The 16,288-nt window shown below is 36.7% G+C and overlaps 1 long non-coding RNA gene across 1 annotated transcript; it reads left to right on the top strand.

Moving 5' to 3' along the window:
* Nucleotides 1-878: 878 nt before the first annotated feature.
* Nucleotides 879-14,860, top strand: LOC147916320 (uncharacterized). The gene is made up of 2 exons (XR_015553113.1): nucleotides 879-1,031; nucleotides 14,554-14,860. It is a non-coding gene; the product is annotated as an uncharacterized LOC147916320 (long non-coding RNA).
* Nucleotides 14,861-16,288: the final 1,428 nt, after the last annotated feature.

Genomic DNA, 16,288 nt, shown 5'->3' with positions numbered 1-16,288 from the left:
TTTTGCCTCTTTCCCTGTGCTTGTGTCTACGTATTAGGTAGGTCAGCTACGTCTCCTGCTCTTGGATAGGTGACCTTATGTAAGTGATGGCTTAGGAGGCTTCCAGTGTGCTTCCCTCAGTTCTCAATGTTCCAGGGGTGACCCCTATGTGGGCTACGTGTATCCTTCTGCTGTGGCCTGTTTGCTCTCCCTGTAGGCGCCCAGGAGGCTGAGTTATGCTCCTGGCCAGCTGTTGTAATGCTCAGCTGCTTGTAGTTGTTGTGGGCCCTTCAGTCTCTTTATCAGCTGTGGGGAGCCCCAGCACAGTTGGCTGCAAGTTCTAATACCACATTTGTGTTGCAGTATTTCTTTTAAGTGAGTAGGCCCCCACCGTGGCAGGTTGTTAGGCTCAGGGCCTTACAATTGCTGTAAGCCTCTAGCCTATTAGGTCTCTTGTCAGCTCTCTGAGGATTGCAGCTGGGTGGGGCTGGCCTCAGGCACAGGAGCACCCAATTGTTTCAGGCTTTGGAAGGTGGAGCAAACCTCCTATGTGGGTCTATGAGAAGTACAAGTCTTCTGTGGCTGAGAAGCCCTGCCGCCCACAGGTCCACACACACAGTCAACACAGTCCTGCCCCGTGTGAGCACCCCGACCTCCCCAAGTGGACCCAGTTTCTCCACAGCGGGAGCCCCACACACTCTGCCACCGCCCCACACTCTCCACCCGCTCCTTGTGCACACCCTGCCCCGCTCAAGTCAGCTCAGTTGCCAGGCTGCAGAGAATCCAGTCACCAATCTATGCAGGCCCACACGTTGCCTGAGGGCTTGTTGTTGGGTGGGGCTAGTCTCTAGGGTGGGCTGCCTGCCCTGGCTGAGCTGGATTAAATCGGTGCTCTAGCGGGTGGAGCAGACCCTGGGCTAGCAGGTCTCAGGGAGAACTCCAATGGCGTCTGTGTTAGCACGCTCACACCAGGCCACAACAATGGCCGCCGCCAATGTCCCAGTCCCTGGAGAGGTCTCACCCCTCACCGAGATGCACTCAGGGCCTATTAGGTGAGTCTCTTGTCACCGAAGCACTGTGCACCTTTCTTTCTGGTGATTTTAGGATGCTTTCTGAAACGGGTGAGTTTGTGCGCGGGCCCTTTAAGAGCCAGTTTTAGTTTCTTTGTGAACCTGGTTTTCTGGGGGTGCTACCCAATGCTTTAGTAGCAGGCAAAGTCAGATATTATGCCGCTGGTGTCGATTGTGCTGGGTCCACAAAATGCCCACAGCGGGGGCGCTCCCCGGCTCAGGGCCCCGCGCCTCCAGGGAGGCTGCGTACCTGTGAGCTGCTCCCGGCGGCCGGCCGTGACGCTGGCGGCTTGTGAAGGTGGCGTTTTTCCTCTCCAGAAGGGAGTCTCTGCCTCTTCTACCCCAGTTAGGATTGTCCGTTGTTGCAGGAGTTCCTCTTATCCAGTTTTCAGTTCTGTCTCAGGGGTAATTTTTCCACGAGTAGTTGTAAATTGGCTGTGTCCACGGGAGGAGGTGAGTTCAGAGTCTGCCTACGCCGCCCTGTAGTCATTATTTTTAATATCCTTTATTTTACTTAATTGTTAAGCCCTTTACCTCATGGACAGTGTGCTGTGAAGGTTAATTTCAGTAGACCTGGAAGTAGCCTGAGCTGTTTTGCTAAAATACAGTCACAACATTGACTCCTAGTCAAGGTATTAAACATGCTGTTTTGTTTTGTAACCATGGGTCTGAGGAATTTTGGAGTGGTTTATACTAGTTTGTAGGTATTATTTATTAATAATTTACTGTGGTTATCAGTCAATATGTTAATAGATTTAGTTATACTAAACCTCCTTTGAATTTTGAGATAAATACTACTTGGCTATGTTGTATTATACCTCAATATAAGGGTTAGCTTTGATTTCTGCAGGTGCTCTCAACATGATCATGATAAGGGCTTGTCTTGACATGAGTACAGCCATGTTTGGCTGGTCCATGAAGCTACAGCCACTAACACACAAAGAAATATAAAGTGGCTTTCTGTGTGGTGGGAACTGGCCCTTCTCCCGGGGACTGGCCCTTCTTCCATAGAGATAGTTGCAATTTGTAAGATTACAAGACTCTTTGGGGGTCATAGCCTGGGATGGGCTGGCCATCTGTGCTGGGCTAGGACGATAACCAAGGAGCTCTATGCACGTACACGACTGATAACCATTTGTGCATGAGAACACCAAATGCTTACTGTGGAAATCACTTATGCTATATAAGCTGCTGGAAACAGGCCTGATCAGAGTCTCGCCTGTGGGGGGGACGCCTTACCCAAGACCCCTCTCGATCGGCACTCCTGCCTTAAAGGGACTCTCGCCGGTGTAAGGGATTGGATGTTATATGTACCCCATCTGATGTTTCTCTTTTTCGATTGATCTGATGTTGTTTCCTCTTTTTATTGACTTATTTGGATGAGATAAGTACCCGGTCTGATGTTTCTTTGAGTATAGCTACTTCATGTATTTCCCATATCTATTTGCTAACTTTCGCCTTTACCCTTCCCTATATAACAAAGTGTGCATTCAGTCCATTCATTTGGGTTGGAAAGTTCCTTTTTACGTCTCCGATTGAATCCACCGAACCTCTTACAACAGGGCCATAGGGCCTTCAAAATAATTTGCACACTGAGGCTGAAGTTTAGGTTATTCTTCCAGGTTTGTATTATTCAGTCTTTAATGAATTTGCGAGAGGAGATTTGTCTTATAGCTGGACTGGGGCAGCTTCATGATTATTTCTGGGGAAGCCTAGAAGTCTGGTGCTGACCACTGACCAAGAAAAGAATGAATCGTGCTAACTAATGATTTATAACGTGCTGTTTAAAATTCAAAACTCTCTTGGGATCACATGGTACTAACTTGCCTCCACGGTTTAGGGAAGCAGACATTGATAGTTTGCTCCTGATGTAACAGATCCAAAGCTTGTCTTTAGCCAAATGACAAGTGGAGTATGAAAGACTCCTCAGTAAACTCCTGTGTGGGCCCCCTGGGAACTGAGAAATATTATACATACCTTAGTAGTTCATAGCCCCAAAACAAAGTATAACCTGTAGGAAGAAAAAGGACTCTGGGGGACTGTGTTTGCAAATGTTTGGACTTCTCTGCTCTTGCTCGTTCTTTCTTGCTCCTGTTATTCCATATCCTTTACCTTTACTAAAGCCTTGCCTGAGTATGCCCTGTGCAGTCTTGTCCTTTCAGTCATCTGACCTTGTGATATCATTGCCATGAGTAGTCCCCTGCAGAATTTGTTTTCGCTTCCTGAATTTTCATCATTTAATTTCTTGTTTTATTTTCACCCTCAGCAGTATTCGTTAAGACATTTTCCCACTATTAACATTAGTATTGACTCAGAGAGCCTTTAGAATATTGCCATATTCAAGGGTCCTAGATACAGAGAGAGTATAGTGTGGTCTTGGGTAAGCCTTTGACTATTATATTTAACCTGATAAATAATAGCAATTAGTAAAAATATATTATGCTGAATTTGAAGCCACTTCAATACTCATTGCCTTAAAATTGCAAGTCTATGTCAAGATATAAAATAACAACTCATACACTACTTTCCTGTAGGTAACATATAATAACCTACAAATTAAGACCTATGATTTAATTACAGTTTAGTCTATGAAGGTGGGGGAAAATCAGAGAGTTTGATTGAATGAATGATCTTAATAGCTAAATCCAAGAAGCTAAAGTAGTCTGTAACGGTTATCTCTATATTAGGCCTATGCTTGCCTCACTCAGCTAATACTGTTCTTGAGTGGAGCCCTTTCCACTATTCAGTGAAAGTATCTGGCTGCATGTCCAGTTGCATGAGCAGTGCAGGATAGGTTGCGGAGAGGAGAGACCAAAGAAAAGACCCAGAGACAGCATTCAAGACATAAGGGTTTATTGGGTCTTACTTACAGAGAATGTCCAGTGGCAGCCGGCTGGACAGAGTTGTGCACCTGCACCCACTACTGTGAGTAGGGAGGCGGGTGCTTATGTATGCAGGGGAACAAAGGGTACATGCTTGCCAAGAGAGATTGTCCTTCATGGCCGGCATTTCAAGGATCAACAGCTCACGTAGTAGAAGGGCTCTGTGTTCCCTCATAAATTGATGTTCTTTGAGAGAAACAGTTACAATGCTAGATGGTTGGCATCCTGCCCAGAAAGGAGCCAGAAGAGCACCTGGTTGCTATAGGGCACATAGCCTATTGCCTGGCAAGTATGACCCTACAGAAGGCTAGAAAATAACACCAACATATGGTTCTTAGAGTCCTTTTATAATATATATTTTTTTGTCCATTACAGTCAAACATCTCATTTTGGCATCAAGTTCTTTGTTTACACATAATAATGACTTCAAATAACTTGCATTCAAGTCACACAGCCAAAGATTCTTTACATTTCTTTTAAAGTCTTGCAAAACATTGTTTTGATCCATTAAGTGTTGATTTTATAGTTTTGCACCCAGAGAGGAATTCTTATGTTTTTAATTTCTAATTTCTTGAAGCAGACAATAATAATTTAAGAGGTTTTCTCTATTTGTGGAAAGTTTCAGGTAGCTTGGGCTATTAAAATGCATCTCGATGCCTAGGTTATGTGACACATTTTCCTAAGAAGACAACAGAAAATACTTATACCAAGGCAGGAGACCAAGAAAGAAGCTTTTTCAAAATTAGTCCACTGATGAAAATAAATGTCAAAAAAAGAACAAAAATATTTATATCTGAAAGATCGTAGCTATTGCATTGGCAATCCTTCCTTTTAACGTGTTATAATGTGTTTTAAATTATCTTGTAGGCTGTTTTCACACATAACCTTTTTCAACTTCTTTTTCATTACAAATTTGGAAATTTTAGGACTGTCTCACTGCTTTCAATTAACTTCCCAAGCTGAAGTTAATGTATCACTTTGTATGTTGGTTATTTGAAAACTAGGTTGATTTTATACATAGACCCTATAAAATGCTATTACTCTACAATTGTAGAGAAATGGATACTTGAAAAAGCTTTTCTTCAAATTTCTAGATGCCCAGAGAACACTTTAACAAATATAAAATATATTTCAGTCTAACACATTTCTAAAATTTTACTCCTTTTTTTTTCCCTCTCTGGAAGCATGAGTCACAGATTTGATGGAATATAAATAGGTGAAAAATATAATCCAGTACTACTAAAGGGAGTCTTGAGGTTTCCTTTTTTAAAAGGCAGTTGTTCTATATAAACATAGATATTCAAAATATAGTCAAGTCTGGAATGATTCCACACTAAAAATTTATATTGTATGTGTGATTGAGTTACTGTCAGCTGAACATTTTTTAAGTCAAAATTTAAAAACATGTAAGAGCCCTTTTGAAACATCAAATGATTTTAGATAGCGCATTGAAAGAACATTAAATAACATTAAATATAAATCACATTTTAAAGAGTTATGAAGAATGACTTCCTTTTACTGGCTCTTGTTTTTTGTTATTTAAGTCAAGGAGAAATGATCAGGTTCAAAAGCAACTTTATAAAATTTGTTATCTTCCTTTTAAAAAGATAAAAACTATGATATCAGGTCAGATCTAATTGAATAACATTTCCCGTTGGGCTTATTTTTATAGCCAGAAATATTAGTTTAATGTTTATAGCAAAATTACAGTTTCTTTTAAAATAAATATATTTAAGTAAAAACATGAGTCAATATAAATCAAATATTAAATAAATCATACTATACTTGTTGCTTACATAATGCATATATTGAGAAGGCAATATAAGTGTGTGACAGAAATTAGGAAAACCTAGGCCTAATCTGATTTCTGTAATACTGGTAGGTTTGTGCTAACCAATCAATATCGTAAAATAAAATGAAGTGCTGACAGAACCTTACTGAACAACTCAAGCTGTTTTGCTAGTCACAGTAGGGTTTGCAATCAATTGGGAAATATATAAACACAGAGCTAGATAAAATTAATAATAAATGATTTTTAAAGAAGCAAATAAAAGCAGTTAAATCGTGTTTTATCATGATGAGTCTTAAACTGGTCCTTTAAGGATTAGAAGGATAAGGGTTGTTAGTGAAGAACTTGAAGAGAACAATTAGTTCAAAGAAAACATATGGATGGACCTGGGGATCATGAGTAGCCTGTGGTGATTAAGAGTGTAGACAGCAAACAATATGCAATTAAACTGTGACAAAGGTTAGGGAGAACCTTATATTTTTAAGGATTTTGGACTTCAACCTCTAATCCAGTCATTCTCAGCCCTGTCCCCTCATTAGCATCACACGAGGGAGATTTTAGAAAATACTCTACATGGGCTCTACCTCAGGCCAAATAAACCAAAATTTCTGAGATTGGGCTAAGGCATTATTGTTTGTTTGTTTGTTTTTAAGTTCCCCAGATGATTTTAAAGTGCAACCAAATTGGCAAGCCACTGCTTTCAGTAATGAGCCACCATTAGAAGCTTCTGATGAAGAATCTAACATAATTCAAAAGAATTTTTGATCATAATATCTGTTTTTCAAATACTGACTTTTCAGAGAAAGTTTAAAGAAACATTATAGAAATAAGAGGTTGCACTATAGGAAATAAATTCTGTTGGTCAAGGTAAGAGACACTTATCTTTTGAATTAGGATGGTAAGAATAGAAAAGTTAGGATGAAAGTCTAAAATGTGGAGATGTAAGTTTACCAACTCAATATTTAGAGGACATTGTGCTAGAGTTTGTTTTGTTGGGGAGGTGATGATGCATTTGTGTTGATATCCAACACTTCCTATCATCACTGACATATTGCCACACCTTATTCTGAAAATGGACTGCTATTGATATAGATGTGAATATATAATCAATGACTTTACTGTGTATTGCGGTTTGTTGTTAGGATTGTCTATAGCCTTACATAGAAACATAGCTCCCAAACTTAATCTAGTAGTCAAATTTTGTTTTTGACCATAAGGTCAAAAGGTCTCATTGATTCAAGCAATTTGCTTATTAATACTGAGTAATTTTAGATAAAAAAGATATATGATCTTGTGTGAATTTTTACAGTCTTACATATTTTTATGCACTGTAATATAATATTAAATATTTATATTTTTATTTAATCATTTATTTTGGCAAGTCTTCAAGTCTGAAAACTGAAATGACAGTAATATTCAAACTGAAGAAGGGTGAATATTAAAAATTAATATTATTTTTATCCATTTCTAATCGTTGAGAAATTTATACCTCTTGGAGATTAATAATACAGTAACTGGGCACTTTGAATTAATTTGGATCAGAATCTTATTAAAAATAGGCACATATAAAGGCTGTGGATTATTTTAAGGAAGGAAGTATTACGGCAAGTAAGAAATAGTTGTATCAACATTTTATTATGGTATCATATACACTCTTTCATATATGGTGAGCTTCTCCTGATATATATAGAAGAAAAAACTAAGAGATTGCCTAACAAGCAGATGCTTTGATGAATAAACATTTGCATTCTCAGCTACTAATGCAATCTCATAAAGAATAATCCACATGAATTCACTTGTTGAATAAAAATAAAAGGAAAAAAATGTGTCTAGTTTGAAATATATCATCCTAGTGACTATTCCACAGCATTTCAATAGTGCTAGAGAGTATAGATATTTACCAGAGAAGGGTAATTTACTTACCTAATTCCTTAATTTAAAAGAGACAGTATTTGGAAAGTTATACTTAGTGACATAAAATTTCAATACTACATTTTATCATAGTGTCATAGTGTAATTTGTTGAATAAAATAAACATTAATTTTAAAATATATTTTCTAGAGAGAGAATTTTTAAAATTTTAACTCAAATTTTTGATTGCTGGTATATTAAGTGCACATATATACTTTTTACCATTACTGATATATAAAAATAAATGTAATTTAAAAACTTTTCTAAATATTACATTTTGCTTTGATATATCCTTAGTATATCATCTCTGTTTTCTAGATATTTTGTAAATAGTTTAATAAGGATTTTTTTGTGCTTATGACCAACTCCAATCCATTATTAGAGTCATTTACTGTTAAAAGATCAAAAGCTCTGAAGAAAAATTGTGATGTGATCAGGGTCACTTAGTGAGCACTAGTAATGTTCATTACTATGTAATGTTACCCAATTGCCAATCCAGCTTTCCTGTCTTTTAAAGCTCATGCGACTTGAGCTGCAAAAGCTTCTTATAAAAATATTGATTTAAGCTAAATGGCCCATTGGGCAGAAGCTAAAGAGATGCTACTCAGAGAATGACTCAAATATGGATAATTGTGTGGAAAGGATTGTAGTTTCAAAATGATGCATGCAAACGCAACCCCCCTCCCAGTCGTTCCTTCCCACAACAAATGCTAAAAATCCTAGGAAAATTGTCAACAATATAATAGATGGATAGAAGATAAGTATCTAGGTAGATAGATAGCTGGGGGATGGGGGAAGAGAGAGAGAATAGCACTTGAATATAATAAGCATGGTTCTTGATGGAACAGAAATTGTGTGGAATCTATGAACAATGGAAAGGAGATGAGATATGATTGAAGAAGCAAAGTTATACAAACATGGAATGAGAGGGGACTGCCATAGAAGGTAGAAGCACTCGAAGTGTGTTTTGTGTCACAGGGTATTAGTTACTGGAGCTGGAGGGGTGTAGGGAAAACCAATAGATTGAGAGCTTTGGTATTGCAATAGTAGCTTCTAGGCACTTCATTCCTGATATTCACCACAGCTCCTTTATTACTGGAAGCAACATTGGGAATGATATCTTCCTACGAAAACAGAGAACTGAGGTTGGCAACAAAGGGCAGTGCTCTCAGATCACCAGGGATACCTGGGAGAAATAGGGAACAAGTGGGTTCAAAATATACTGCTGAAGTTGCTTTCTTGAGCAATATATCTCCTCCCTGATTTGTAGAAAAACAGGTTAGTATGAAGATTGATTGATGCAGCATACTTAATTTAGCAAAGAGTACATTTAATTACCGTCTCTATTTCCTTCTGAATAATGTAAGAATATTTGAACTCTAACTCTGATCTCCTTCTTTTTCATTTTCAAAGTTAGGTAAGTCTAAATTTTCATTTCCAGCCTGTTTATTTTGTAATAAACTTTTAAAATTTTAGGATACTTTTGCTTCACAGAAAATTTGTGACAACTGTACAGAGTTCTCACATGCGCTTTCCCCCCCGTTAACATCTTACATTAGTGTGGTACATTTGTCTCGAATAATGAACCAGTGTTGCTAAATTGTTATTGATTAAAGCCCACACTCTATTTCAGTTTTTTTAGTTTTTATCTAATATCTTTTTTCTGTTCCAGGATCCTGTCCAGTACACCACATTTTAGTAGTCATATTTACTTAGGCAATTTTTGATTGTGACGGTTTCTCAGACTTTCCTTGTTTTTGATGAGTTGGACAGTTTTGAGAAGAACTGGCCAGGGCGTTGAAGTCTCCAACTAACAGATTTGTGTGCTTTTTCTTTCCGTTCTATCAGTTTTTGCCTCATGTGTTTTGACATCCGTTGTTAGGTGCATACACAGAATTGTTATGTCTTGTTGGAGAATTGGCTCCTTTGTGATTATTTAATAGCCTCTTTCTCCCTGATAATTATCCTTGTTCAGCTTTGTCTAAATCAACATAGTCACTCCAGCCTTATTTTGATTAGTGTTAGCATGTTTTGTCTTTTCCCATCCTTTTCATTTTAACCTATGTTGAGTCTTTATAATTTAAACTGAGTTTCTTGTGGACACATATAGTTGGGTCTTGATTTTTGATCTACTCTGACAGACTTTGTCTTTTAGTTGATTTGTTTACTCAGTTCACGTTTAAAGTGATTATCGATATAGTTGGAATAAAATCTGTTACTATTTTCTGTTTATTGCATTTGTTCTTTCTTTCCCCATTTTTTGGCTTTTTCTAGTTTTAACTGAACATTTTGTATGTTTCCATTTTATTTCTTCTCTTAGCATATATTTCATTTATACTTCTTTTTAAGGTTTTTTCCAGTGGTTGTCCAAGAGTTTACCATATATATATTTTATTAACCTTCAAATATCACTACGCCACTTCACATATAGTGCAGATATTTTCAAATAGAATGTTCCAAATTTCTCCCTCCCCCCATGACATTTTTTCATTCATTTCACTTATCCACATGCTATACAGTAACCCAATGCATTGTTATTGTTATTTCTTTAAACAAATGGTTATCTTTTAGATCAATTAATTCTTTCTTAAAGTCTCCACCTCTGTGCTTACATTGACCATCTCTGTGTTGTCTACTTTTTCCTTTAAAGGCTTTAACATCTAATCATAGTTACTTTGAGTTCCCTGTATGATAATTCCAACAACTGTGTCATATCTGAGTCTAGTTCTGATGATCGCTTTGTCTCTTCAGACTGTGTTTCTTTTTGCCTTTTGGAAAACTTGTAATGTTTGGTTGAAAGTTGGACGTCTTGTATTAGGTAATAGAAACGGAGGCAAACAGGCCTTCAGTGTGAGAATTTATGTTAATATGGCTGGGGCATGGGTTGTTTGTAATGTTTTTTGTCGCTATAGGTATTATTCCTCTAGTTGCCTTGTTGTTCTCTCTCTCTTGGCTTGGGGGCTTTCTAATATACTGCTTCTCAGAGAGAGTCGATGTCTCGCAGCAGTAATCCCCTGTTATTAGGTTGGAGCCTTGTTGATGTGATGGCAGAATATGTGTGAGGGGGGATCCTTCTATAATCTTATGGTTAAGTCCCTTTCTATGGACCTGCATCCCACGGCAATGCTCGTCACCAGTGGGGTAGCTTGTTTGCTCCTGTCCACTAATCATTTCACTAGCTACACTGTTCTTAGTCTATCTTTTTGAAGTCTTGTTCCCTATTGACAATGTTTCCTCCAACCCCCTTATGTCAGAAAAAACATTGAAGTGCCTAGAGAGGGCAGAAACTCCTTTCCACCAGCCGGGATAAAGTTTCAGAATTGTGCTCTGGTGAAGTCCATTCCCCTGGAGAATAAAGCTTTTATGCTTTTATGAAAGCATAAAAGCTTTTTTATGGAGAAGGATCTGGGTATAATTCACAGTGGTTGTTCTTCCATTCCGTCTGCCAGGACTGGGAGAAGATCTTTCGCAAGTCCTCACCTGGTGAGCGTCCTTGAAGAAAAACCCTCCACACATACCTTGCAACTTCCCCCATTTAGTCATTGATAAAATTTTTTACACATAACATTTATTTATTTATTTGGAATTAACAACATATATAGTTTTCTGTGTGTGTGTGTGTGAGGGAGATCAGCCCTGAGCTAACATCCATGCCAATCCTCCTCTTTTTGCTGAGGAAGACCGGCCCTGAGCTAACATCTATTGTCAATCTTCCTCCTTTTTTTTTCCCCTTTTCTCCGTAGATAGTTGTATGTCATAGTTGCACAACCTTCTAGTTGCTGTATGTGAGATGCCGCCTCAGCATGGCCGGACAAGTGGTGCGTCAGTGCGCACCCGGATCCAAACCCGGGCCGCCAGTAGCAGAGCGCGTGCACTTAACCGCTAAGTCACGGGGCCGGCCCCCACAACATATATAGTTTTAAATTTCATTCCTTGCATTGCTTTTTTCTTTTTAAAAAGCTTTATTGATATATAATTAATATACTATAAAATTCACCCTTTTGAATGTACAGCTTAGTATTTTTATGGGATTATACAAGCATACCAGTATCTAATTTTAGAACATTTCGTCTCCTCCAAAAGATATCCATATTTATTAGCAGTCACTCCCAATTCTCATCTCCCCAATCCTCTGTCAACCACTAATCTACTTTTTGTCTCAATAGAGTTTCTATTCTGGACCTTTCATAGAAATGGAATCACACAATATGTAATCTTTTGTTGTGTGGCTTCTTTCACTTAGCATAATGTTTTCAAAGTTATTCATGTTGTAGCGTGTATCAGTACTTAATTTCTTTTTATGGCTGAATAATATTCCATCGTATGCATATATGACAATTTATTCATTCATCTGTTGATTGGCATTTGAGTTGTTTCCTCCTTTTGGCTACTGTGAATAGTACTGCTATGAACCTGCATGTACATGTACTAGTTTGAGTACCTGTTTTCAATTCTTTTGCTTATATATACATACAAGTGAAATTTTTAGATCATATGATAATTTTATGTTCAACTTTTTGCAGAACTGCCAAACTGTTTCCCAAAGTGGCTGCACCATTTTACATTCCTACCAGCAATTAATAGGTTTTCCAGTCTCTCCACATCCTTGTCAAATCTTGTTATTTTAGTTTCTTTGATTATGGCCATTCTAGTGGTGTGAATTATTATCTAATTGTGGTTTTGATTTGCATTCCCTTAATGGATAATGATGTTGATCATCTTTTCATGTGCTTATTGGCCATTCATATATCTCCTGTGGTGAAATGTCTACTTACCTTGCCCATTTTTAAAAAAAATTGGGCTTGCATTTACATTTTTATTATTGAATTGTAAGTTCTTTATGTATTCTAGATACAAGTCTCTTATCAGATATGTTTGGCAAATAGTCTCTCTCATTTTTTAGATTATGTTTTCACTTTCTTGATGGTGCCTTTTGAAGTACAAAAGTTTTCAATTTGATGGAGTTCAAATAATCTTTTTTCTTTTTTGTTGTTTTTGCTTTTGGTGTTATATCTACAAACACTTGGCTAATCGATGTCATGGATGTTTACTCCTATGTTTCCTTCTAATACATTTATAGCTTTAGCTCTTATATTTAGCTTTATGAACTGTTGTGGGTTAATCTTCATATATGGTGTGAAGGAAGAATCAATTTCATTTCTTTGCATATTGATATCCAGTTGTTCAACATCATTTGTTGAAAGGCTATTTGTCCCCTCATTAAATTGTCTGGGAATCCTTGTCAAGAAGCAGTTGACTATAAACTTAATGTTATATTTCTGGACTCTCAATTCTTTTCCACTGATCTACATTTCTACCCTATGCCAGTGCCACATTGTCTTGATGATTGCATCTTTGTAGTGATTTTGAAATAGAGAAATGTGAGTCCTTCGATGTTATTATTCATTTTCATGATTGTTTTGACCATTCTTTCATTGTTTTTTATGTGCAACACTTTTCCTCCTGGTTCAGCCCTGGCATATCATTAAGTGACTGTTTCAGGAAAACCAGCAAATATAAGTTTATATCTCATTATCTGAAAACCTTTTAAGATTAACATGTTTTAAGGTTATGTGTGTTTCTTTTGAATTTACGGGTTTTTAGATTTTACTTTGTGACACTCTCAGCAGAGTCTGAGTCAACATACATATTCAAAATGGTAATTTTTGCCAGTAATATGTGTAAATATTCACATTAAGTGAGATAAATAAAGCCTGTAAATAGCTTCACATCATTTCAGATAAAATTTTGCTGCCAAATGAATTGCCTAAAATCTTTGGAATTCACAATCTTTCATCCAGAGCTCTTAGGCTTTTGAACTTGCAGCTGATATACCCCATCACTTGTTGATTACATTCTTCAGACTGAGTCAGAGACTACTAAATATGAGCTTTAAGAGCTCTAAATATGAGCTCATAAAGGTAATTAAGACGCTAATTGTATAATAAATTGTTTAATGTCTGTCACAACCACTAGATTTCAACTCCAATAGGTCAGAAGCTAGCCTTTCTCTTCTACTGGATGTTCAGGGCCTTATAGAGTGTCCCCAAAATAGTTATTTCTTTACCACAGGAACCTGCGCTTATTCCTCTGTCTGGAACAATCTTGTGCTGGTTCTTGATATGACTAGTTCCTTTTTATCCTTTTGTCTCAGTTTAAACACTATTCTTCCAAGAGTTGTTCTTATCCAACTATCCACAGTGGGACTCTTATATTATTCATCACAGTACCATTTTTATTTCATATAATTAAAAACAGCCCATAATTAAACTATATACAATATGTTTAAAAATATATCTTGTATATAAAAATATATTATACATATAAAATACGATTTTTATGGCTTCAGTAAACTTGCTGCCTCATGACTTTGTATATTTCTCTCCTACATTGACCTAGACTAGCCCTATAAGTCAATCTAAACAATAAAATGAAGTGAAAGCGATGCTGTGCCAGTTGCAATCCTAAACCTTAAGGAGACCTAATAGTTGCTTATTTTCCACTTTGGGAGCTCTGACCTACCATGTAAGGGACTTTCTACCCTGCTGGAGAGATCACGTGGAAATGCTGGTGTGGAGATAGAAGCTCTAAGATTATACAAAGAGACAGATAAGCTCAGTCATCCCAGCATGCCAGATGATCAGACTTCCAGCTGTCCCCAGTAATGTGTCAGACATGTAAATAAGCCATCTTAGACATACCAGCTGCTATGGACTGAAGTGTGTCTCCCCTCCCTTCCCCCCACAAATTCATATGTTGAAAGCTTAACCCCTAATGTGACTCTGTCTGAAGATAGGGTCTTTAGGTGATAATTAAGGTTAAATGAAGTCAGAAGGATGGGGCCCTAATCTGATAGGACTGTGGCCTTATAAGAAGAGGAAGAGAAATATCTCTGTCTCTCTCTCTTTCTCTGTCATATGAGGACACAGCAAGAGGATGGCTGTCTGCAAACGGGGAGAGTTCTTACCAGATCCTGACCGTGCTGGCACCCTGATTTCAGACTTCCAGTCTCAAGAACTGTGAGAAAATGGATTTCAGTTATTTAAGCCACCCAGTCTATGTTATTTTGTTGTGGCAGCCCGAGCTGACTAATACACCAGCTCACTTAAGCCCAGAAGCGAATGGCTGCACCTCCAACAGACATTGCATAAAACAGAAGAATTATCCAGCTGTGTCCAGATAGCCCACATAACTGTGAAAGATAATAAAATTGTTGTTTTTTAAGGACACTGAGTTTTGGAGTGCTTTATTATAAACATTGGATAACTAAAATATGTTATCTGTATAATATATTATAACATGTTCTTATAAGATGTTATCCTGCATCGTATCCCTGATACTTTACACAGTGACTTCAACATTGTAGACACTCAATAGCTATTTGACGAACAAATGAATGGAAGAAACAATGCAAGAATATATTCAAGGCAATCAAAATATATCTATATTAAATAAATAAAATAATTTGGTAAAATAAAAATGTTCATGCTTTCATTCCACCATTTAATTACAATGCACATTAAAGCAAGGGTATTTTCACTATTTAAAACAGTGTTTCTAAAAGGGTGGTTCAGTGACAATCTAAACACTGAGCATTCCCAAAAGAGAAAATCATTTCCAACAGGTTTTGCTTTTTCTTTATTTTTTTCAGATTTGGTTGCTACTGACAAATGCTTGATTTTCCAAATTTTTTTCCTGCTTTCCTGCTCTAAGAAAATCACTGATCTTTAACTTATGCAAGTGATTATAATATTCTTTCAAATGTGCTTACTGTAGTCCCACTCATTTAAGTTGACTTGTCTTTTTCCTCTTCAACCGTAATGAAAATCTTGACGAGCAAGCAAATGTGTGAATAAGTAAGGGATAGTGTGTCTAGGACTCAGGAACATCAGAATAAGAAATAGTCATATTAAATTTATTCTTTAAAAGAAAGAGAATGGAATGAAATAAACCAAAGGTATAATATAATTGACGTTATTGCAAAAATTAATCATTTGTGATATTACATTCTTTTACTTGAGAAAATGTACTTTAAATGCTCATAGATTATCTTGCAATTAAATGAAGTATCCCATGCATTATAGCTTTCAAATACATCTTTAAAATTCAATAGAATAGGTCAGACATTGATTTTCTTTCATTGTTAGCTTTTTCATATTTTTCTGTTACAACCTGAAATATAGAGTGGGTTCCAAATTTGATTAGATTTAGAGAAAAAATATTTTAATATATTTTAATTATTCCATCAACCTTTTTTTAATTAAAATGGTTGCAAAAAATGGGAATTATACAAATAAATTATAGCAAGACCTTCCCCCAATGAACTGTCACTGTGTTCTTCAAGAGCTAACATTAAAAAATTTAAAACTATGTATCATATAGAATAAAAAAAAACTATATGTCCTCAATAGTAGCCTCAATTTTCTTTGTGTCAATGGACGCCTCTGACCATATACTGTAGAGCAAAATTAGTGAAGTAATGGTGGATACTTATCAAGTTTATTTACTGTATTAGCACTAAACTCTTTGTTTTCAAATAATTTTTGGATTCTTAAAATGTAACTAAATTATTAATTTTTTGACAAAACTTTTATTAAAGAAAACCTAATATTACAATGTAAGCAAACTGAAAACTATGTAGTATATAATAGCCAATA

Source organism: Ceratotherium simum, chromosome 9 (assembly GCF_057802395.1).
Source record: "Ceratotherium simum simum isolate JZ-2026a chromosome 9, ASM5780239v1, whole genome shotgun sequence".
Classification (NCBI taxonomy): domain Eukaryota; kingdom Metazoa; phylum Chordata; class Mammalia; order Perissodactyla; family Rhinocerotidae; genus Ceratotherium; species Ceratotherium simum.
The sequence above is the reverse complement of the archived record's forward strand: the minus strand, read 5'-3'. Positions and strand labels throughout refer to the sequence as shown.